Raw genomic sequence first — 23,874 nt, 5'->3', positions numbered from 1 at the left:
AAAAAGATGATCTTTGGCTCAAAGAACTTTCTTTCTAAATAAACGAGACAATAACCAAGAGATGGAAACTGAGGAACCAAGAGATAACTCCAGTAAATAATGAGAAATAGAGAGGTCAGGACACCAGCAGACTAGCAGCTGACAAGTTGGTTTGTTCAACGTTTTTGTTTTTTGTTGTTGTTATTTTTTGGTTTTCTTTGCTTGTTTTGATTATTTGTTTCTTTTCAGTGAGCATTATGAAAAAGTAAAGTATGATGACAAACAGTGGATATGTTTATGAAGAACTCCCCAAATCTCACAGTGTGGAAGGAAACACGGATATTTATTGAACCTTTAATATGAAAGATGCAGAAGTTGACATTGTAGCCATAGAAAAGCAAAAGTCATATTTCACTAGTGAATAAGAGGTAGTTAAACTGGCAGAAACCCAAAATGCCTTGGAAACGAAGACAAACAGCTATAGGAAAAGGAGAGCCAGCAGAAAGATACAGAAAAAGGAATGAGTTGGACAAAACTACAGAGTAGCAAAGTGTTTTTCATCTGAATATTTTGGGTGAATTCAAGCAGATTGTTTTTCAGATTATGTTTTCTTGCATAATACATTTTATTATATATGTGCTAAATTTACCATTACCTTTTACTTGTTGAGTCATAGAGTTTTAATTTTAAAAGTACTCTAGAAGAAGAAAGCACGCGGCTGCATGTATTTATGTTCCCTCCATTATGAAAAATTCCACAATTTAATTTTTGTAAATGTGTGTTTTTCAATGCTGAACATTCTCCATTTCTAACAGAGAAATGGGAGGTGAAGGAAGACAGATGCTTCTTCATTCAAACTTTTTCCTTCCCCTCCCCACTCCCAAAATCTTTACCATCCATGCCTCATTTTCCCTTTGTTTAAGCAACATGAGGAATCAGCAGAAGTGGCTCCAATTTCTTTCATGAATGAGGTCCTTCATTCATGCTCTTCAGAGGAATATATGGAACTTTAAGAGTTTCAGTCAATAGCTTGGTCAAGCAACCATATCTGAACTCTGATATTAAAAATTCAACCTTCTGAAACTAATGAGTCATATTGTAATGAGCAGTAATTGTAGTTCACTTCCCGTAACCAACCTCAGATTACATTTTGGAGTAATTTAAAATTAAAAAGCACAAATAAATGTATTTTACTGTTGCATACAAGTTTATAAACAAGAGAAGCTGCAGCACGTAATAGGCTTTTTATATTTTAGATAATTAATCTTTTCCATGTGAAATGGTCACTGTTACCTCTTGCACTACTGCTGCCTGTAAACACATATTTCTGGTGTCTGAAAAAGGAAGATGTGGGAAAAAAGTACAGGAAAGGTAGACTGAATAATGCTGTGAGCAAAGTATGGGTAACTGCAATGGGGAATCTTGTCCTGCATATTTTGATGGAAGCTGGAATAACCTTTATACTTTTTTTACCTTACCAGTGGTATTGCAAGTAAGTATACATATTTTCAGTAAAATCAGTCCGAGTTGCACAACAAGAAATTTTAAAGGCTTGCTCATATTTCACATGGATGCTTTTGTTTTTATACTAAAAATGCCATAAGACCTAAAAGTAAGTGACTAAATGATTTTTCATCAGTTTTAGTCTTTTATAAACACTTTAAATTTCCTCAAAACTAAATTGAAGGTTTTATTTTCAGTCAATTCATGGAATGCTTTGGGCTGGAAGGGACCTTAAAGATCATCTAGTTCCAACCCCCTGATACATGCAGGGACACCTTCCATTAGACCAGGTTGCTCAAAAGCCCATCCAACCTGGCCTTGAATGCTCCCAGGGATGGGGCATCCGCAGCTTCTCTGGGCAACCTGTTTCAGTGCCTCATCACCCTCACTAAATAAATTCTTCTGAATATTGAACCTAAATCTGCCATCTTTTAGTTTAAAACCATTACTCCTCATCCTATCACTAGTTGAAAAAATGTATTCGAAATGAGTCTTTTTGTACTTAAATAAAAAACTTGTTCAATTTAGCCTAAAATAATTTCCTCTTTCCAAAAATTTTGGAACAGTGAAGAAACAAAAAGAAACACAGTTATTCACATATTTCTGTGTAAGTCCAAAACATTCTGAATGAAGGTCAGTGCACCCAAACCTCGCAGGGGTCGAATTTGCAATATTTTTCTTTGCTTCTGAATCTGACTGTCTCCAGATACTTGTATCACATGGAAAATGGTATAATACCATGGCTGAAACAACAGTCAGTATTCCTGCTGTCTCTTTCCCCACTATAAATGCATATTCTATGGTTTCTAAAATAAACAGTGCGATCATATTGTTTTTATACACTACTTACATTGGCAAAGCTACAAGAGACAAACTGTTTTATATCAATGGAAAAAGAAAAAAAATATATATTTTAGTATGTCAATGCACTTCTCTGAATAAACAACTTTCAGCGTAATTCACATCTATTGTTACATGTTGAAAAAAGGGTAATGACAGTAAGCTAATTTTATTTTGTTCAGTTCTGCCTCTGTTTAAGCATATTTCTTTCTACAGACAGGTTCTGTGTCTTGTATCTTATTGCAAAGAAAGTTCAGCATTTAGACAGCCAAATGATCCTGTCCTTAAGGAAGTATTTGAGGCCATATACACCTAAGGTAACCAGTTTTAGAAGTCAAAATGTCTTTGCCATGGAAAGGGACTATGTGGTAGCACAGCTACTCTCAGCATTAAAGAGAGATTTCAAAACTGGAAGTACGCCATGGCCCAAGACCCGCAACATTTCTGTCTACATTGCTAAATGCAGCCAGTGCTGAGTCAGAAATGCTTCAGATTCCAAGCACAGGACCATGCACCAGTAGGGGCATTAGTTCCTCTCAACAGGAAAAAGGGACTTACCATCAACTGATTTCTCAGTTTCTGCCTCAAGCCCCTGAAAAAGGGTGTGGATGTAGTCAATGTCTTAATGGTTTCTGATTTCAAACACATTGCAGTCAAATTCACTTTAAAAATTGAGAGGAGTCAGGCATTCTGGGCTCTCCCAGGAAATGTGAAAGTTCAGTCATTTGTACACTTCCTATACCAGGACACCCCAGTCAAAAGATGAACTTGCTCAGACGAAGATGCTTTAACACTTGTTTGTGGAAGGCCAGAACCACAACTAACACACACAGGAATGAGTGCACCAAATATGAATAACAAAAAACATACCTGAAGCAGCAAGGGTGAAAAAGGCTAATATTTAGGGTCATCAGAACTCAGCAGCAGTATTTATGCATGAGACTAATGATTTATGATATCCAAACCAACTCACAACTCATAACAACGTGCCATTCATTCTTCTGAACTAGAGAATTATATTCAAAAAAGCTCAGATCCTCCTCCCATACTCAGCTGGAGACCATGAATTATTTAATTTCTTGGTTCCCTTTGTGTGTTGGGAGGTGGCGGGGGGGCACTAGTTTTCATTTGGTTTGACAGTTATATCATGCTGTATTTTTCTCTCTCAAAGCCTTCATGCAGTTCTTGATGTGAAAGCTTAAGCTTTCTGTACACAGCTTTTATTTCAAATGAAAAGCTGCATGGACTTTTGTAAATATCAGACTCTATATTTAATTTTCTCCTCACAGTTCACAAAATGGCTATTTCTATAATTCATTCCAAGTTACTTCATAAAGAAGATTATTATTGCAGCATACACCCATCAAAGTCATCTTGCTCATCAACAAAACGTTGTTTGTAGCAGCCACACATCAATGAAATTTCAAGCCTGTGACTGTTGCTTTTTCATAATTATATTCTCTAATCCCCCTTTACACACAACAGCTCAATTCACTTCCTGGTACAATGCATTAGCATACTCTTCAAATCCATTAGCGGTACCACAAGATTTGCAGCATCTATCTCTCTTCAAAATAGTGTGTTGTTAAGTTACTGTACAGCAGGCTGAAGACTACGAATATTTTGCGTCCACTGTATGTACCAAGTCAGAGAAATCAATCCTACTCTTCTACCATATTAGCCAATATTCTAAGAACCACTTACGGGCTTTGTTAAACTTTTGTTGCAGGCACAAAAACATATATGTTTATAAGTGGGTGATCTCAACCTGTCACCAGGGTAAGTCAAGCACAATATCTCAAACACATTCTGCAAAACAAAATCAATTCACCTAATGAATTACTGCTAAGAATGAGGTGTCAAAGATACTGTCAAAACAAGCAGTAGAAAGTTTCAAAGCACCTCAGAGAGTCTAGAAAAGGCTTGATTTATACTACAGCCCTATTGTTTTTTATTTTGTGCCCCTCTCCCCCAATAAATAGTTATTTTGAAGCATTTGAGACATTTTACTGAACCAGTTATCAAACATTCATACTAAAATTCATTTAACCTTTTTGAATTAGTGATTAAATCTGCAGTTCAAATGAACAGTGCAAAAACTATGGAGTACCCTGGTTTCCCACCTTTGCAAGTACAAGTCCAGATGAAGATGGCCTCAGTTAATTCCCAGCTCTCACAGCCTCAACCAGTGATGAACTCCAAGGCTTTTTCAAAGCCATAAACAAAAAGAGCCCTTTTCTAGAGATTTTTCCATGCCAGAAATTCAGGTGGCTTTACAGAAGTTCTAAACCTATTGGTGGCATATGGAGCCTCTATGCTTCAATCAAGGGCTTCGATCCAAAAAAATAGCAGCTTTGCTTTTATTGTTATTGTAACACACAGCCTGCAAAAGAGTTTGAGGCATTCTGCTTGGCAGTAACTGATGCCCCAAGTGTTAAGAGCGCTGATGGAACCATACTGGTCTCCTTAAACTTGCTTATGCACAACATAGGGTAAGTGAGCAGAAAACAGCACACAGACACAGGCCACACCATGAGTTTGTCCTTTCCCTTTTATCCTCACCATTCCAAAGTCAAGGCAAATCTTGTTTTACGAAAAGTTTTTTCCAGCAGGAGCTAACCTTTTTTTTTTTTTTTTCATTCTTTTATTACTTTCCTAGTTCAAAACCCACATTTTGTCATTTTTTTTTCTGCTGCATGTGAGAAATGCTTCTAAAAAAACTTAAAATAAAACCAAAACATAAAAAGAGCAAATTGCTTTATATAAATTGTTTAAGCAAGATAGCTCTCATCCTTATACACAGCAGCTCTTTTTTCAGAGTGGTCTTCTTACCTCACCAGTTTTAAAGCTGAAATGACTGAAGCAATTTAAGGGTGAGCAATTTACTATCATCAGAAACTTCTCTTCAGACTGAATTTGAACCCTTCAGGTTTCCGGCAGTTTGCAATATCCATTAGGCTACGTTTATGGGTCTGGCAAGCCTTAGGTTCCTACAAAACAGCAATGCTTCCGCTGTACAAGATGTCTGTTATCAAAACAGATGCTGACATACCAAAACCAGCAGGAATTCCTCAACTAAGAATAGCCAAATGCTCTCTCATAGGAAAGCTGCTTTTCTTGAGCTGCCTGCCTCCTTCTTTGGACCACAACCATGTAGACAGCCCACTGTTGATTTATTTGCTTTGTTTAGATAGGAAAGTCATCCATATAATATTTGAAATCATATTAGTAGTTGCATCTGATACATAAGTAAGTTCTTTTTGTAGCACAGCATGAAGGTTCTGTCCTATCATCAGCAAATTTTCAGTTTACCATTTGGGAAAATTAACCATGGGGTAAAGCCTTAAAACAGACAACAACAACAACAACAAAACAAATACAAGGTCAACGTTTAGGGGAAGGGACCATTGGTCCATTAAATTTGAATTCATTTCCCCAAGTTCTGAGAGCACTGGGTGCAAAGGGTTTCCATTCATCACCTCTAATTTACTGCTACAAATTGCACATGATTCAGTGGTATCTGCTGAGAGACTGCATGAGAGATAGGGCAAGTAATCAGCAGTGTAGTTCCCAATAATCAGCCAGATCAGCATCCATCAGAAAGTACAGAAACTAGCTCTCCTCATCAAATTCTGTGCTTTCCTCCCATTTCCCTTTTACAAGGCCTGAGTGAGACAGCAGCCACAGCAGGAAACATTAATCTCACTAGTTAGAAGTAATAAGAATAGCTGCGCACAAATAACCTCTCTCCCCCATCTTCACAATATAAGGGACAGAGACTTCACAAAGAAATTCCTGTTATTAGAGCCATGACATGTTGTACAAGAGAAAACAACGAAAGAGTCAGAAGCAGCAAGGAACAATCTAGTGGTAACACCCAACAGGAGTTATCAAATCTACTTAGTAGCTGGCCTGATAAGCAGGTAACAGAGTCTGACCAGAACTCATCTCATTATATCCAGGCACTGAAAGTATTCATACAGAATGAGGTAAAACACAAACGTTACAGTATACACACTGCCTTTTTAGCTTTTGTGTATTTACTCAGCATATGCATATAGGCTTTCACACGTAGGCATATTTTGCTCTCAGAAGAACAGTTGCTGTTTTTATGGCTTTAAGACGTTTTGTGCCTCTTATTGGTAAATGTAATCTGCTCTCTGTGAAAAAGGTTCACTGAAAATGGTGGATAAACTGCAGGCCATCCCTGTAATAATTCACTACTTGCAGTGTTCTGGCAGGAATCAAGATAATCACCCTAGAGTTGAGTTTGGACCACACAACTTCATGACAGACTCTCATGAATACTGTATTCCTTTTCTCTAAGAACCCAAATCCTCTCTGTAAGTGCTAGCTAATGAAGCCTTTCTCCATTTCAATAAGAGTGAGAAATACGTTCTAATTTTACAAAGAGAGACAAATGAGGCCTGAAACAGTCTTTCAACATTTTAGAAATAAAAGAGCACATGCTTTATAAAGAGGGTCAGAAGAATTACCCTCATTTTACTAAGGTTACTGAGCCATCCAGTTATCCCTAGACACATCTTTTTACACCTTTCCACACTTTTTTTTCAGTTGCTGGTACAAAGACCAAGGAGCTGTGACTCATCTGAGCATGTTCCAAGACCTCTTCTGAGGCAAATCAGAAGTATGAAACCAAGAACATACGACAGAAATCACTTTGTCTTGTGATAACCTAATGGGATTTAGAGGTCTCTCACACCCTAAATACAAGTCACACAGGGTGTCATTCAGCTGCCTGAACACAGGTGTCTAGTGATATTGTAGATGTTGTAAAATATTTTACCTGTCTTTCACCTACCTCTTCCAAATAGCATATGTATCCCATACATCTAGTGTTGTATTTCCCAGCACCACACAGATGACTTTTGAAATCTTTGAAGCATCTGGAGACCCAACTGCTTTATGTTTCAAGCTCTGGAAGTCACAGGCCCACTGAAGTAGCAGTTACTGGCCAGCCATTGTTCTGACAAATGACTTGCAGACTTGTGTTGCAAGGCAGATCAGGGTTAATAATAAACACTCACTTTCAGAGAACTACTTAAACCAGCTCACCAAGCAAATTAACAATGCATGGCCCTACAGATAGTTGTATCAGCACAACTGACATAGCAAGAGGATATGGTTTGGGGGTGTGACTGAGCAGCTGTGGGTGGAACACCTCAGGTTTTGAAACTCCTCTTCCAGTTAGTTAAGCATTGAACATACCTGAAAAAGTCCAACCCCTGATTCTTCAAAAAAACTGTGCAGAGGCTTTTTTTTTTTTGAAATGAAATAGCAAATTATGAAACCAAAGAAAACTTGTCACACTATGATTGCAACAAATAGCATGAAAGCTTCAAAAGCATTAATATGGTATTACCAATACAAAAGAACAGTAATCAACAGCATCCTGCATGCTGAATCAAGACAGTCCAGTAAGAGGGAAATTAATAAAATTGAAAGTCTTTTACTCTTCTCCCCCTCCTATTCCCACTTAGTTTTCTCATATGAAGTGGAAAACAAGGAAGTGGGTAATATATACTGAAGAAGGTGAACGTTAGAAAGTAGGTCAAGTCTTTAGATTATCATCCTTCTGCACATATTAAGGATCATAAACATTCAAGAAAATTTAAACTGACTTTCTGTGCCATTTGAACTTAACTGACACCATGGAACGTAACTATGCAGATACAATATAGGTGGATTAGTTTTTAGCAGATTCATTTATTGGCAGCACACTGCAATTATCAACGAGGTGAATCAATATGCATGAAGTACATTGGTCTACCTATGTATGACTAATACAAACAACTTTTGTTGTACTCAGGGTCAAGGAATGCCATGCTGTTGCCCAGGTTTTTTTACTTCGAGTTCTACATCAGTGCCAAAAGCATTCACTCTCTGCAAAATGGAATTTGCAAAGCAGAGCTAAGGATTCCACCCTTTTGCCAACAAACACTGTAGTAAGCTGGAATTTCTCTCATTAATTTCAATGGTTTTGTTTCAAGTCATTAATGATGAGAAGACTTATTGTATCTTCAGCTAAGATACACATCATTTCAGTCATTGTGCTCTGGCTAAATGGTAAGAGCAATAATGTGTTAGAAATGTGGTAGCTCACCCACTCATTTCACACCAGCAACAAGAAGCAATCTTTTTTACTAATCCAGAAGGCCACCACAAGATATTTCTCTGTAAATTGCAATGCGCACGTGATTTGAATAACTTAGAATTGGTCATGAAGAAGCAATAACAACAACAGTCAATAATTTAGTTGTACTTCTGTCACAAAGTCCTATAATGCTTAAAGTGAGGTAAGTCTAGACCAGCACCAGTTTCAAAATTTTATGTAACTAAATACAGTGCCATAATTTTCATTTTCTTCTGGTCATGCACTCAGTCTTGTATTAAGGGATTAAGCCTCGTGGTTCTTTCAGTAACAGGTCTTCCACAGCCTGCCAGACCATGTCCATCATATCTGAGCAGACACCAAAATATTCACAAACACTATCATCAGCCCTTGGATAGTATTTTCCCTGCAGTCCATCTACAGACAATAAAGGGAGAGACTTGATCCTTTGCTTTAGGGTGAAATGCTGAGCAGAAACTTAACCCAGGTGTCCAGATTTAACCTGAAAGCAGTTCATCAACTACAGAAGGATACAATTGTCTCTTAGACTAAAGTTAACTACCAAGAATAGCTTTAAAGCAGCTGATTTTCTAATTTGCATTTGATACGTATTAAAATAAAGGAAATAATTATTTACTCCAACAATGTGGCCAAAAGAGATAACTGTGGCCTAACATTTGTTCTTTGTCAGTTGCAGCTCCGTCATCCTACTGGAAAAATATGCTGTAGCTGCTATATGACACAGGTTCATAAACACTCCTGTCCTAACTGAGTACTGCTCACTGGAATCAAGAGCCATAACAAGTTATAGACATTCACAAGTTATAAAAAAGACTTTTCGAAAGCATATTATCTTCTTCTTCCACAGAACAAGGCATTTTGCAGTCATTCTCAGTGTTATAAAAGAAAAAAAGAAAAATTAGGACCTTCCCTACAAGTTCGCAAACAGTGGCAGCCATACATAACCAGAAGTTAACATTACCTTCTTGAAGAAGAGCTTTAATATCAAGCTTAGAAGTCAGTCTGTCTGTCTCTTTTTCTGTCTCTCTTTCTCAACCTTCATGTGTGATATTATTATAGCTGGGGCAAAATTCACACACAGGAAGGGACATACGCATATTCATAAGCATCAAAAAACAAAACAGTACCCCAGGCTACTAATCAGCTAACTACAACTAAACTCTTGGAGCTATTACTCCTCCTCCTCATTTTTTTTTTTTAATGATACCATGAAGTGTATTAGGAATTTTGAGAAGGAGACAGATCATTTGCATCAAACGTAATTTTACAGGAATTTCCACAGAAGTTTAACCCATGTTAAATTTGTAATATTTAAGACCAATATGTGAAAACTTAACTTGTGTGAGTTACTCTGCTCCCAGAAGGCATAATAGAGGAGGCACTGAGGCTCATTGAGTATGCGTCTGTTTTCAGCATTTGGTTCATTTTCTTTAAGACCAAAAGAAAAGAAAAAAAATCTGGTAATGTATTGGTATTCAACAGTGCTAAAGTCCTAAGTCTAAGTAAAGAATTCACAGTTCTAAACTGCTCTTCTAATGGCTGTCCAGTAACACATTTGTTGTCTTGTAGCAGTCATATCTCTAGCAAGTAACAAAAGAGGATCTGCTCTAGGAAAGTTGAGAATTACCAATACATGCTCCTAAATTCAGTAAAGATAAAAGTCATACTAAAAGTCTGAATCATGAAAAAAAATACAGACTGACATAAAAGCAACAAATTTTATTTTCATTTTGACCATTCTAACTCTTTTTATACCTCTACTAAGATCATAAGTCACCAGCTGGAGTACTGTGTTCAGCTCTGAGGTCACCAGCATAAGAAAAACATGGACCTGTTAGAGCATGTCGAGAGGGCCATAAGGATGATTAAAGGGCTGGAGCACCTTTCCTATGAAGACAGGCTGAGAGAGCTGGGGTTATTCAGCCTGGAGAAGAGAAGGCTCCGGGGAGACCTTATTGTGGCCTTCCAGTGCCTAAAAGTGGCCTACAGGAAAGCTGGGGAGGGACTTCTTGTCAGGGAGTGGAGGGATAGGACAAGGGGTAATGGCTTTAAACTAAAAGGGGGGAGATTTAGATTAGTTGTAAGGAAGATATTCTTCAGTCAGAGGGTGGTGAGGCACTGGAACAGGTTTCCCAGAGAAGCTGTGGATGCCCCATCCCTGGAAGTGTTCAAGGTCAGGCTGGATGGGGCTTTGGACAACCTGGTCTAGTGGGAGGTGTCCCTGCCCATGGCAGGGGGGTTGGAACTAGATGATCTTTAAGGTCCCTTCCAACGTAAACCATTCTTTGATTCTATATTTCTAAACTTAAAGATGGAACTTTCTGTTTTGAAAACGTCAATATGAGATGTTCTGGCAGTTCAAAAGCTTCCCCTCATACACACAAAATATTTTGTAATTTGAAAAGCCTATCCAATAAGACTGGTCCCAAAACAATTCATAGTTTGTGAAAAACATTTGTTATTAAGAAAATTAATTTTTATCATACAATTTGAGGCAAAAAGATAATATTTGCTAGACTGTCAAAGACAAGGGCATATGGACTGCCTTTCATTCACAGAGGAAGACAACCTCAAAATGCCTTGCCAAATGTTACTGGCATCCGTATTTTAAACAAATTTAGTCTGACATGGAGTGTCTATTACCACTTGCCTGGAAAGAAATGCTCGTCACTCAGACCCCTGTTATTCCCTGTGCAACTGAGGTCTCAAATTTCTGGCAATGAAAAGCTTTTTAAACACCCATAGCATCATGTATTCTAGACACAGACCTATCTAGTTTCACTCCTTACATATGAGACTCTTATCGTCTCCATCGCACACGTTGCAGCTTTACCTCCAACAGCTCCTAGGCTGGTAGCACAATATCTCACTCCAGAAATCAGGCAGCTGGACACAGCTGGGTGGCTCTCAGGGCAGTAATGTCTGGCACAGCATTTCCAGTAAGATGCTGTACCAGGGAACACAAGCCTCCTAACAGTACTTGGCATGTCATGTAATCTCGTGCCCAAGAAAAGGGAGAAAAAGATGGGACAGAGAAAGACCTCTTGTAGTCACATGAGTCAGCACTCAGAGCTTCACATGTCAGGTAAGAAAAGTCCTGAGAGACCTATATACAGCTCCATCAGGCACATGTAAATGTGCAGGGTAGGTGAGGAATGTTGCGCCTCCCTGCTGCAGATACCTAAGCAGGCAGTGTGAAACACTCCCACAGGGTTCCACACGTTCCATTTTTTCCTCTTCTTACTATATCCATGCCCAACAGTTTTTAAATACTGCTAATTTGTCATGCTTCCAATATCAAAACACAAATTCGGATAACAAAACTTATTAGATGAGTTCAAAAAAAAAAAAAAAAGAAAGAAAAAGGCAAGCAAACATATTTATTTTCTATTGAGAAACTGCTTTGACTTTATTGTCCTGGCTTAAGCTTGCCCTCATTTCACAGACCTGAGGAGAAAGCAGAGTCACTTTTTAAATGAATGCATTGAAATTCTTCCATCACTGCAATGAGCTCATGAATTGCTTCAAAACCACGCACACAGGAGAGGCCAGGACCTTTCAGAAAATTATGTTCTGTTTCTTAATAGATATAATAAAACAGTAACCGCAAGCAGACACAAATCCAAGTTTATCCTGCTTATCTATTTGCATTTAGGTCAGACTTGAAAAAAAATTTACATGTAAATGTAGAAAATAAGGTATTTTTAGCCATTATTCCCAAAGAAGAACCTACATAACCATGCTTTAATCTAGTTGCCCAGTTTGCACCTATCTGCATATATTAGGTGCATGCAACATGATATTTTATTTAGACTGTCCCAGCCTTGCAACTGGCCCCAAAATTCCAGTAAGCAACATAATATAATAGAGCCCAGCATGCTCAGAAAATACTGTGAAAGGACAAATTAAGGAAAACCTTATTTCTGCCCCACCGGTTTAAATGTTACTAAAGGCTTGTAGAAGTGATACTTTCCTGTGTGTTCTGATCATACTGTAAAGAGAATGGAAACATATTCTGGTACGACAAGTCCAACCAAAAGCATCAATTCTGAAAATGGAAGATAATGCAGTCTCTCCTGTAATATAGTCAATGTTAAAAATTATAAGTACCTTAAAATGTCTGATAAACAGTATACAGCTCACACATGCTCAGACAGTAGGCTGGTTAATATTTTATAGTTTATCTGATAAAGTTAACAAAAGAATTTAAGTCAGAGTGGAGGCATACACTGAATATTTCATCACCTTCTTAATTGCAGAATACAGACAAGACAGTTTTTTCCCTTTGGGAAAAATAAATGTTAAAAGTTATTACTGATGGGAATCAGTTTGGCAATTACGTTAAATCCAACTGAAACCAACCAGAATCGAAGTGCTGAAAACATCACAGAGCTAAAACATATTCAGCCAACTCTATTAGTTTATATGATGAGGCAGAAATGTTGATAGCAGAGCCTGTGTAAGTCATCAAGCTGAGGTTACATTAACAGAGAAGAAAACACTGCTTTGTGCTTTTTTCCTTACAGTTAATTTGCAGTCTTCAGAAGCTGCTACTCTTTTGCACAGCAGACAATATGATATACCTAAGGCTTTTCATTCCAACTTCTGAGTTAAAGGTCTTCAGCTTGTGCTACAGACCTTAGCCTTGACGCCAAGTGCAAATTAGCTTTAAATCAATGAAGCTGATTAAAGCTTCATTGTGACTGAACCCTTTAATACAGGGGGGAGAGGAGGGAGAAAGGGAAAGACCCACTTGAACATGGCAAAAGAGCTGCCTCTCAACTTGGAACATATGTAATGCCTTTCAGCTCCACTTTACCCTGACAAAACCATGAAGGGTTTAAGGCCATTTACCTGCTGACAGGATGAAACCAAAGTCCCAATTCAGTGAGAAAGGCCAAGAATCAGAGATGTTGCTATGCAAGCAGAAAGTAAAAGGTTGCTTTCAAAAATAGTGGGGGGAAGAGAACAGGGCAGAGAGGAGATAGACATCAAAATATCTCTCCAGGAGGAAACCGGAGAACAAACTTTCCACCCTGCTGTAAGCAGATTTTTGTTTTGTTTTGTTTTCTTTTCTTTTCTTTTTTAATGCATAAGTTCCTATTTAGAGAAATAAGCTGTAGACAAGTTGCAGCGCTATGAAAGGAGCTAGCTCTTTCATGGAGTTCCTTTCTCAAAACAAGCCACTTGTCTCCAGGGGCTCTCTTTCACTTGGAATGCAGACAACCTGCCAGATTCACCTTTAAAAAACAATAACAGTACCAAATGAGAACAGGGGAAGATCCTTATGCTACTTTGAATACCACCGTGGGAATCCACATTGCACAAATGCTGGGATTGCTTTCCTTTCTTTCCTTATCCAATAATATTCAGAACAGCCTAAATATGCATAGCTTCAACAAAAAAGGGTGATAGGCTCTTTTTCTTGTACATACATATATGGGAACTAAAAAAAAAAAAGTTAAAATACAAAAATAAGAACAGAGTACTCTAAGATACTGAAATTTACTTCTTCCACCTGATAGTCCTCAGTATATTGCTAAATTACACTCAAAGTACCAGAAAAAAATTCATCACCCTCTCCTGTTTGAAATCTTGAAGATTAATTCTTCCTCTGATGACAATTCACTGTCACCCTGAGTCCCTCAATCTGTTACCTTTCATCTACAAGCATAAAATAGGAGACAAGAATATTGAAATTCCTCAGAACATAAGAGTCTACAAGGGGAAAATCAGTTTGTAAGATGCTGAAAAGATAAAAAATAAATACAAGTAGCAACAATTATATTTTAGATAAACAACTGAATATTAGAGCAGGCAGGCAAGAAGATTAATAATACAGTCCAGTGTTTGACAAAGAGACGTTTGAATGGATGATTGGAAGAAATGAAGAACTGATGAAAGGAAAATGATACTGGATAGCTTACTTATTCAAAAGTTAAGATAGTTCTACTTCACTCACGCGTCCCTGATCTATTTATTTTACAATCGTTCTGACTAGGGGTCAGTTTAGCACCAGCATCATACTCTACTAACTTCAAATAAGCCACAGTAGATGGTAATATGTTGTTACAGAATATTTAAAAATTGTCACAATGATTAATTTGCCAAGAACTTCTCTTATTTTTTGAAGGACAAGGCAAAACTCACAGATAAACCTAGACTTCAAGACTAAAAGCATTAATTATCTCAGATCAGAGCCCAACACAGAGATAAACTGCCAGTTGCAGTGTCCAGGTCCCTGATATTATTGCATGCCTTTTGTGGGCAGAAGGCTTTATAAAGGATTATGTCATTGCCCATTTTCATGAGTTACCAAAATAGTTAGGGAAGCAAATTAATCTTTCATTCCAGGTAGACAATACAAATTCATGAACTAGCTGTGTTGACTGCCCAGTAATATAAACATTCAGATCTTTGGTGGAAGATTAGTGGCTTCAGTACAGAGGATGAATGCTGCCTCACCTTATGCAAATAAGGAAACTAGGCTCTCACCTCTCTTGTCAAGGCAGTGCATTGTCCTGAGTCTCCACAGTCATTTTGTCAAATTGACCACGTACAGGGCAAGGAGTTAAATCTGTACAAAGTTACACCATAGTAGATGATCTCTTTCTGAAGCAAGCAGGTATACTTACTGCACCAACATTAATGCTTCTCATGTCATTTTAAAACGTTAATGAACATCTCAAACTTCTGCAAGTTTCACTTTAGCGTAGATTTGGCCAGATCTGCAATTAAAGGCTACTGTAAGTGAAGGGAAATCGTCTTCAGTGATAGATGTTTCCCCTTTGACCTGTTGCACACTATATACTACGATTCTTTTTTCTTGTCTTTTTTTTCTCTGTATGTCAACATTTCCCTTATCGTTGAAAAATGTTTAACAGAATTTGTCACCCAAGTCTTCCCTAATTGGAATTCACTTAGTATGAAAATCATGGAATATATTTTGCAATTTGAATAATGTGATTAAGCTTTTTTTTTTTCTTTTCTTTTCTTCATCTAAACAGAAGTAGGACTTGCGGGAATTGTGCATCTTAAAAGGTGTTTTGTGCATCTTAAAAAGTGGAAGCTGATAAGGTAAGAAAAATTTCTGTAGCGTTAAATAAATGGCTGGATATAGAGGGGTTACATGTAGTCACTCTTCATGTCTCTCTAAAAATGCATTTCAGTTTTGAAATACATAGACAAATAGCCCAAAACTTTACCGTAGGACAGCATTGATAGGTAAACATCAGAATTGCAATAGATATCTCTTAAAGCTTTTTAAGCTACAGAACAAGACTGCCTGTCCTACAGCTGCCAGAAGGAGGTTAGACGTCAAAAATTGACAATTTGCTGCCAGTACTTCCTGTAATAGGAAAAAGAGAACAAATTTATAGGAGTGAGTTTTCAGATCAGACCCTAGCTCGTCTTAGGATTCAGAGACCTCATTTTACGTCTTGCTGGACTCCACACAAGTCTCAAAAGTGAGAAGCATCATTCCTTAATTTCTAACCTGGGAACAGCCTCTGGCATGGAGCAGTAGAATAGGCAGAAGAACTGGTACAGCCACAGTGCTCCAGACACAGGATTTTACACTATCCCTACCAAAACAAACCTGTTATGCAACTCAGGCTCAGACCTGGTAGCTTTCTGGTACCCCTGTGCAAAGAGATGTGGCATACTGTAGAACATGTTTTTTAATGACTACACCAGAACTGCTACAGGAAGGACTGGTAGGCCAGGGTTAAAAGAACTAAAGGTACTAAATGCAGAGAAAGTTCAGGTGCTGATAATTAAAGGAAACCTAGATAATTACATGAATACATTAAAGACCGAGAAGATTCAAACACTACTACACATAACGTAAAACTCCACAACTACAGTCAGAACAAGTGGAGTTTTGGAGAGCCTTCAATATAGATAACTCCTAAACACTTCTGAACACTACTTAATCTGCCAATAAGATAGGCAATTGCTAAAGTCATCACAACAGTATTTGCTGGGATAGGAGGAAACATGATCCAAACACCTTAGTGCGCCAAAGAGATCTACACAATTTTAATGTGGCCATTAGGGATCACAGAGCTATTTCCCACTATTCTGACATAGCAAAGGATATAAAAGAAACAGATGCTTATGTTTGCTATTTGTACTATCACAAAGTAAACCCAAGTTTTTTCATGACTCCAGATAGCATTTGTCTATAATAGCAGGTTCTTGGAAAGTATTTCCTTACATTACAAAAATATCTTAAGTATCAGTCAGATGAAATCCACCTATCTCAAGACAAGCAGGATACTGAAAACTCTTGTCCAATCTTCCAGTTTAACAGTTTAAGACCCAGAGTCTCAAGCACATTAAAATCATTTTGGACTGCACAAAGTATCTGTAAAGCCAGAACCATCACAAATAACTTTAAATATATATAACCTGGTTTTCAAAGTATTACAAACTCACCTCTTTATTGATAAAATTTTCCAAAATTAATAACTGTACAATCAAAACAAATGAAAGGAAGGACATAAAACACAGGACAGTTAGTATAAGGGTTAGTATAAGCTACTTGGTATACACAAAGCTGACAGAGAAATGTAGGTGACGAGAAAGGACACTGTGTTTTCTGATTTATTTGTAATCCTCAGCTAGTGAAAAATGAGCTGGGATGCTATCTCCTGAAACACATCTGTACTTTGCCTAAGACTGTAGAAGTGCAAATTCAAAATTCTGTTGTGGAATTTCTAAATGAATGCAGCCAAAACATAGGCCTGAGCTTGTTACTCCTTGTTTGTTTGTTTGTTTAGTTTTTTGTTGGTATTTTGGTTTGGTTTGTTTTTGGCTGTTGGTTTTTGTTTTGTTTTTTTTTTGGTTACCTAGTACTAAGCATGAAGACAAAAGCATCACCTGAGCAGACCAAGCACATTCATTTTTTTTAATTTAATAAACCAGGATGAGATTAAGCATTTGGCTCGTATTCTTATCTCTCAGACAAATGCTGCAGTATACAAGCTCACATTACTATTGCCTAGACAACCCTGAAAAATACAGCCCAAGCAATATTCTTGCGACAAAGCCCTTAACAGAAATTAAATGTAGCTAATGTTGCAAAAACAGGAGAATGAATATAAACCTAATCTGAACAGAAATGTTTTTAGACTTTTAAACTGTTTTAGTTTCACTTAAAATAGTTTAAAGCTTTTCCTGAAGTGTCATAAATTCAGATGACCACCTATACACTGGTGCTTATAGATCAGAAAACTGGTAAGGCTAGTCTAATTAAGGAGAAAATATCACTAAGAAAATGTTGCAGAAAAAAATCCATTTTTTGTATACAATGCATACACCATAAGTTTTTTGTTTGTTTGTTTGTTTGTTTGTTTCAGGCAGGAACAGTTAGAAAATACAGCACCAGTTTCATTTTATTTTGAAAAGCACAAAAAGTAACCATTTTTAAAATTAACCAAATCAGTTAGGGAGGTCATATTTGATGACAGTAAAGCAACCAAAAGGAAGCTGATCTTTCTGTTGATAGTAAAATTTACCCTCTTCTCTGCAAGACACAAAAAGAAGGAAAAGCCTTGAAGAGTTTAGAGCGGGTATTACTATTGAGAAATCAAATGGGTGATGATACGGAACTGCAAGAAAAGTGAAACAGGCCATCTATTTGAAATTTGTTTTTCACACAGTTAGTACAAAAACAACCGTTCCTGCAAAAGAGGTCAATCTACCCACGCACTAATCTCCAATCAAGTGGCACTCTGAGAATCAAAATGTGATTGCAAATCTCTTGCATGCCAAGATGAAGGAGTTTTTTCATTTCAATCTATTACTACTAGCATTTTACATTCATTATGGTCAGGGGTTGAAGTGAGTACTAGGTACTTGCTGGTTCTGAATGCCAGCACTTTCTTGATTACATTGCTAGAGAATTAACATACAGAACCTGCATTAAAGCAAATGGCTCTCTTATAGCCACTTTCATAGTCAAAGCCTTCATATTAGTCTTACTTTTTAACCCAGAAGGTCAAAAGGTTAAAAAGTTAAAAAATAGTGGTATAACCTATCCATTACTACAAAGAAAAAATTAGAGGACTGGACTTTGTGCATTACAATGACACTAAAACTCTTTTTACTTTTGTAAGTATTTCTTTAAAATATGGTCAGTATGTTAGCACTTCTTGGCTTCGAAGTGTGAGGCTATTTCATTGTTCTTGTTTGCTTGTTTTTTCTGTTTGTTTGTTTGTTTGTTTTTTAAGCTGTCATTTGGCAAAAAATAAAAAGATCACAATAAAACTTACAGAATCTTTATATATGGTCCTTCAGGTCCATAACAAACTAGCACAAATACTAACACTTGACAACAGAAATTGCCATTATGACAAGTTATAATGGCTCCACAGGGTCATTACAATCTGCAAACCTTGGAGAAGATCCAGAAGGGACCTACTGAACACACTAAAAAGAAAGAGGCTCTTACCTACTGCAACAAGTGGGAAAAAATAGTCTTAGAGAGTTTAGGAGCATATGACCTCAGTTCTTGCAGAATTTTTGCCGTTTACATTGTAGATATACCACAAGCACACCAGTCATGGGCCAAAGTAGTGACTCTATCCACAGCAGAGTTAAAGCATATCTCATGTATTAGGAGCTAGATGTCCAGTAAATGAATTAAGGGAAGAAAAGCAAGGGAAAAGACAGAAATGTTAATACAAATGAGACAGTGTATATTATTAGTTGTTATTAGCTGCATGAGAGAGTGTTTGGTTAATCCAATCATTCTTTGAGAGAGTAAGCTTTGTGTAATGTATTGTACTATGTTAACATAAAATAGCTTCTTTGAATTTTTTACATCGTAGTGATGCTTTTTTTTTTTTTTTTAAGTTTACCTACTTTTTGTCCATTGGACTTAAATAACTTCAAAGAAAATCTTAAAATATGTATGATTTTTCTCAAGAAGTCAGATTTACACTTGTATTGAATTAGTAGTTTGTTTTTTTTTTTCCTTATCAGGGCTGTGGACCATAATTTTCTGCATGGAAAACAAAACTGTATTCATGAACTAAATTGGAGAGTGTAATTACAGAAAACCAAGAGAAGGTGTTATCTGCCTTGCTGACTAAGACCTGTGGTGTACAAGGGATACAAAAAACAAGACCATATATCAAGAACAGCAGGCTAAACTACCCTTTCTAATGCCAGTTGGAAAGCTATGAATACCTTGCAGTTCTCCTTCCAAAGTCATTCATGTGAAGCAGCAAGGCTTTTGAGCCCATGGAATTAAACATTTCCAATCTTTAAGAACTCTTGAAAACCTTCCCTCCCTGAGATTGGGGCTTATTGTCACATATCATTTTTCTTTCTTCCATAACTGCTACCAAGATGCAGGGAGACCCACACAATTGGAATATGACTCCCTGCAAAGTTATGTTCAAGGGAAAAAAATGATATGTAGCAGTATTACAACTTGTTTTAAAATCTACAGTACTGAAAAGACGACAGTGCTACTGGGTGTAATATCATCAACCATTAAACATTCCTGCCAAGCAAACCACTTTGAGCATATGCTTAACATTTGAGCTGCTCAGTAGGTTAACCAACATATTTGCTGAAGTTAAGGGCACATCATTTAAGCACTCTTGTGGATTCAGGGGCAAAGACCTTAAAATAGATTAAACACATATCCATAAAACATTGGCTTTCTCTGTTCCTTTTCTCCTTACTGCTTCCCAGTATTTTGGAGAATCCGTTACAGAAGCTTCAGCATGGTACTGCATTAATGAAGATTTATTGTTTCCAAATCCTAGTTCACTCGCATACAACCAACTGACATGGTGCTTAGAGTGTACATCAGTGGCTTCTCTTAGGTGCAGATATAAAGAATACCTGTTAGCATTACAGACTTTGGGGCAGATGTGCCAGCCTCTGCCAGCTGCCAACGTGGTCCCATTCCTTGCTCCTACAAGTTCTAAGTCAAGGTATTCTTTGACACATACTGAAGTGATCTTATGTTAATGGGAATCAGAAGAAAAAGAAAAATTCCTTCACACAGAAATTAACCAGCTATTAACAAACAACAAACAATACCTCTTTCAGCTACCCAAGAAACAGAACTAGATAATTTGATGCACAACAGTCTTGTGGTTATTAAATCAGTACCAATCATTCTAATAGTAAGCTTCGGCTGTCACCAACATTACAATACAATACCAACACTTTTTTTCCAACAGAATATAAGTGGTATTGGAAGACAAATACATACTCTCCTGTTAAACAACATATCTGCATAGTGTGTTAACAGATTTATTAGACTAAGTACAGACACTGAACCATGCAGACATGGCCTCACAAAACTAAGGATTTTCATGCCCCAGTGATAATTCCGTATTTTGCAGGTTTTCAGTGGGAGATTTCACTGAGGTTCACTCAGCCCAGTTTGCTGCTTTGCACTTGCTTCTTTCACTTTGAAGGGTAACAAAGAAGACCCTAGCAATTACAGGCCTGTCAGTCTCATGTCAGTGCCTGGTAAAATTATGGAGAAGATGATTCTTGAAGTTATTGAGGCGCACCTGGGGGACAATGCAGTCATTGGTCCCAGCCAACATGGGTTCATGAGGGGTAGGTCCTGCCTAACAAATTTGATTTCCTTTTATGATAAGATCACCCATCTAGTCGATCAAGGGAAAACAGCTGATGCGATCTTTTTGGACTTCACCAAAGCTTTTGACATGGTTTCCCATAGGATCCTACTGGACAAAATGTCCAGCATCCAACTTAACAAAACCATTATACGATGGGTGAGCAATTGGCTGATGGGCAGGGCTCAAAGGGTTGTGGTAAATGGGGCCACATCTGGCTGGCGGATGGTCACTAGTGGGGTCCCTCAAGGCTCCATTTTAGGGCCAGTCCTCTTCAATGTCTTTATAAATGATTTGGATGTAGGACTAGAAGATGTTTTGAGCAAATTTGCCGATGACACCAAACTTGGAGGAGTTGTGGACTCAGATGAGGTTGGAAAGGCCTTGCAGAGAGATCTGGACAGATTGGAGAGCTGGGCGATCACCAACCACATGAAGTTTAACAAAAGCAAGTGCTGGGTCCTGCACCTGGGACGGGGCAACCCTGGCTATATGTACAGACTGGGCGATGAGATGCTGGAGAGCAGCCCCGCAGAGAGGGATCTCTGGGTTGTGGTTGACAGCAAGTTGAATATGAGCCAGCAGTGTGCCCTGGCAGCCAGGAGGGCCAACCGTATCCTGGGATGCGTCAAGCATGGCATTGCTAGTTGCTTGAGGGAAATGATTGTCCTGCTCTACTCTGCGCTGGTGCGGCCTCACCTCAAGTACTGTGTGCAGTTCTGGGCACCACAGTACAAGAGGGACATTAAACTGTTGGAGAGTGTCCAGAGGAGGGCGACGAAGATGGTGAAGGGCCTAGAGGGGAAGACGTATGAGGAGCGGCTGAGGTCACTTGGCCTGTTCAGCCTGGAGAAGGGGAGGCTGAGGGGGGACCTCATCGCGGTCTACAACTTCCTCACGAGGGGGAGTGGAGAGGCAGGTGACCTATTCTCCATAATCACCAGTGATAGGACCCACGGGAATGGTGTTAAGCTGAGGCGGGGGAAGTTTAGGCTAGACATCAGGAAGAGGTTCTTCACCAAGAGGGTGGTCGCACACTGGAACAGGCTCCCCAGTGAAGTAGTCACTGCACCAAGCCTGTCTGAATTTAAGAAGAGATTGAACCGTGCAATTAGTCACATGGTCTAAACTTTTGGGTAGAGCTGTGCGGTGCCAGGAGTTGGGCTTGATGATCCTTATGGGTCCCTTTCAACTTGGGATATTCTATGATTCCATGATTCTTTGTTTCTACTAATCAGTCTTGCTGTATTTGCTGCAGCTTCAAACAATGTTTTCAAAGCAATTCATGAACTCAACAAATACAAGATGCATACTGTTGCATTAATTCTAGTCAAATCAAGGGAGATTCTTATTTTTGTGTGGTCTGTTTCCACAGCAGTGGACAAGTCAGCAATCCTTTAGGAGCCAGAGTCTACAATTATCAAATATTTCATGGGTTCAGAGGACAGGTTAGACAACCATCTGTCAGGCAAGAAATCACTATAGGTGATCTTGCCTGAAGGTAGGGAGATCGACAGGATAGACTCTTGAGGGACCCTCCAGCTATGTTTTCTAGGGTTCTTTTTTTTTCTATCATTCCAAAAGATCATGGAGAATGAACCAACAAGTACTTGCTTCTTGGTACATAGCTTATGGTATTAAGAACAGCAATGCAGAATTTTGTGGCATTTATACAAAGTTTCTTGTGAAAGAAAGCAGTCACCTTGCTCAGGACATAGCCACATTGTAAAAAATCTGCATGTGGCAAAATTTCTCCCAGCATGAAACTGGAAAACATCTCCCAGTGTGAACAGGCTAAACCCCCCAAATATTTGGAAGCTCCTTCCCCTTCTTCTTCTTCATATGAATGAACTTCAGACAGAGGTTACAGTTGGTAATATACCTTGAAAAACGAGGCTTTGTTTTTAGCTGATATTGCCTTGGCATTTAGGGAAGAATACACTCTTCCCTTACCATCACAGGCCAAAACTACCTCTAGACTTACCAGTTCCGCTGCATATTATTTGACTGCAATTTTGTGTGGTATGAGAAACAACAGTGTCACATTGCTGCTATACACATCTTATAAAAGAGACATTTAGAAAATGCCCGAGAGACTTACACATACATTCATACTACTGAAAGTCATTGTGAACTGTGACAAGAGGTTTTTTTTAGGGAAAATTCCAATCAACAGTAATGGAAACATCTAGTTGTCAAGAAATACTGCACAGTAATAGTATTATTTCAGGACCTTAGCACTCTAGAAGAATAGCACTGGAGAAATATGAATCTGTTCATGATAGAAGTGTCTTACAGCTTCCATTGGTTGATTGTAACACAAGAGTTGTCACTCCAGAGCATGTTACCAAGTTCATCACAATGAAGATTCCACCAAAAAGAATTTGAGCTTAAAGTGAGAAACCAGGGAAACAAGTTAAACAGGAAAGAAGGTAGGAATATACGTATTTGATATGAGTTTTGCCCACCTGGAATTCACTCCTGAGCATCAGCAACAGTTTTTGGACAACAACCCACCTGGTATTAATGAAACTGATTCCCCAGATCCTGCCTGTCCCTTCTTCTCAGAGCACTAGGGAACGGTCATTAGCATCCAAGACATCTGGGGGCTCATTAAACAGCAAGATGCAAAGGAGTGGAGGAGGGGGGAAGTCAGGAGTTTATTTCAGTAACAGTCACTTAAAAAAAAAAAAAAAGTTTATAATGTAGAACTCCCTCCAAAATTAGCTTACACACTGATATAAATTGGTTTTCTTTGTGGTCTAAAATTGACTTGCAGTTCAC

Source organism: Cygnus olor, chromosome 2 (genome assembly GCF_009769625.2).
Source record: "Cygnus olor isolate bCygOlo1 chromosome 2, bCygOlo1.pri.v2, whole genome shotgun sequence".
NCBI lineage: Eukaryota > Metazoa > Chordata > Aves > Anseriformes > Anatidae > Cygnus > Cygnus olor.
The sequence above is the reverse complement of the archived record's forward strand: the minus strand, read 5'-3'. Positions refer to the sequence as shown.